The sequence below is a fragment of the Mus caroli genome, chromosome 11 (genome assembly GCF_900094665.2).
Source record: "Mus caroli chromosome 11, CAROLI_EIJ_v1.1, whole genome shotgun sequence".
NCBI classification, from domain to species: Eukaryota; Metazoa; Chordata; class Mammalia; order Rodentia; family Muridae; genus Mus; species Mus caroli.
The window spans coordinates 37,137,038-37,138,915 of NC_034580.1; positions in this window are offsets into that span (position 1 = coordinate 37,137,038).

Sequence of the window (1,878 nt, forward strand, 5' to 3'; positions counted from 1 at the left end):
GACCGGAAGAGGCTTGTGGCCCTACGTAGGCCGGATTTCTGCCTCCCCAACCAAAGCAGTCTCAGGTCCCGTGTGACTGGACTGGAGCAGAAGCTGTGTTCCACTCACCAGCAGTCTCAAAATCCTGTGGCGGGGGTCGTGGGTAGCTGGCGGGTGTCCCACATTTTTCAAATGTTTAATTTTGACAAATTCAAGTGTACTCTGGGATAGCTGATATCTTAGCCCCACCCCCTCACTGATTGCAGATAATTGCCTGCAGAGAAAGAATCATTCTTTGGTGTGTTGGTGGGTGTGGTTACTTGTAGGTTTCATATCTCATGCTCCAGAGGATGGGCCCGTACTTGTAAATGCTCAGGAAACGCTAACTAGACTTTAGTACATTATGAAATGGGAAGGCAGAGTTTGGGGTTCAGCTTGGGAGAACTGAGGAAACTAGAGGGGGAAATAGAGGTAGATATGATCACATTCTATTGCATAAATGCATCCAATCACAAAATTTGCAGTAAAATAGACGATTTATATAAATAGAATATTTAATATTAAGTAGGCCATACAACCTCAGAAGGAAAAGGCATATTCTCCTGCATATGTGAAATCTAGTCAGTAATAAAAATACATATACGTAAACAAATGCATGTGTTGACACAGTGTACAACATATGTGAAAGAGGAAGGACTGAAGACAAATAATAGACATGAGTTATGATTAAAAAAATGTAAGGCTAACTGGTTTTCTAGTTCTAACCCTGACACAGATTTCTTTTCTTTTTGGTGACAGAAAGCTATTTTAATTGTAAAGAAGCTCATTGAGAGCTGCGTAGTTTGAGTCAGGTTAAAGTAGCTGTGTAATGTTTTATTTGGATGTTTTTATAATAAAATTTATTTCTAGAATTTATTATTGAATTTATTATTAGGAATAAAATTACCATTAACATATTTTTAATATAGATTTACTGCATGGTTCCATATGCTCCTATCAGAAATCATGGGTTATAAAATGAACATCCCAGTTCCATATGTGCCAAATGCAAGAAAGTTCCAGGGGCTCCCAAAACAATGAAACTCCTTTTATTGCTACTGATTTCTCACTAGACTATCTAATAAAATATCATAGCTGAAGATTTCACATACCTTGGGTACAGGACATAGAAAAACCAATCTGGAGTTGAGCTGAAAGCTTCTTTCCCATTAGTTACTATTCAGAGTTTGAAGATGTTATTTAGATGCTTCTGGGAGCAAATCTTTCAGTTGGTTTCTGCCAACTGTGACTCAGCATATAGCACAATATAGACCTACCTGTGAATATATGCTTACTAGTAAGCAATGGCTTTATGTTTGGATTTGAGGTCCATGTCTTAGAAGGAAATCCATGCCTGGTATTGCTAACATTGTCAAACAGGCTTTTGCTACAGGGGTCAAGATGCCATCAAGACATTTGTTTTCATGGACTAGCACTACTGTCACTGTTGGTTGGAGATATTTACTTTTTCAATGAACAATGCAAGGATAGATTTTCAAGGATAGATATATAATTGGTCAATGTGCTGTGATTCTAAGAGAGTGTGTGTATGTGTGTGTGTGTTCATCCTTTATTGGACATCTATACTAGCACTTACACAGACCCAAGAGCATTAATATGTTGATTATTTTTTGTTTGTTTCATAAAATATAATGACAGGAGCAACTTAAGGTAGAAAGAGCTACTTTGGTTCACACATCCAAGATGCAGTCTACCATGGTGTGGAAGGCCATTGTATTAGCAGTCAAAAATGCTGGGATTTGTGCTCAGCTTCTTTCTTTCTTTCTTTCTTTCTTTCTTTCTTTCTTTCTTTCTTTCTTTCTTTCTTTCTTTCTTTCTTTCTTTCTTTCTTCTTCTTCT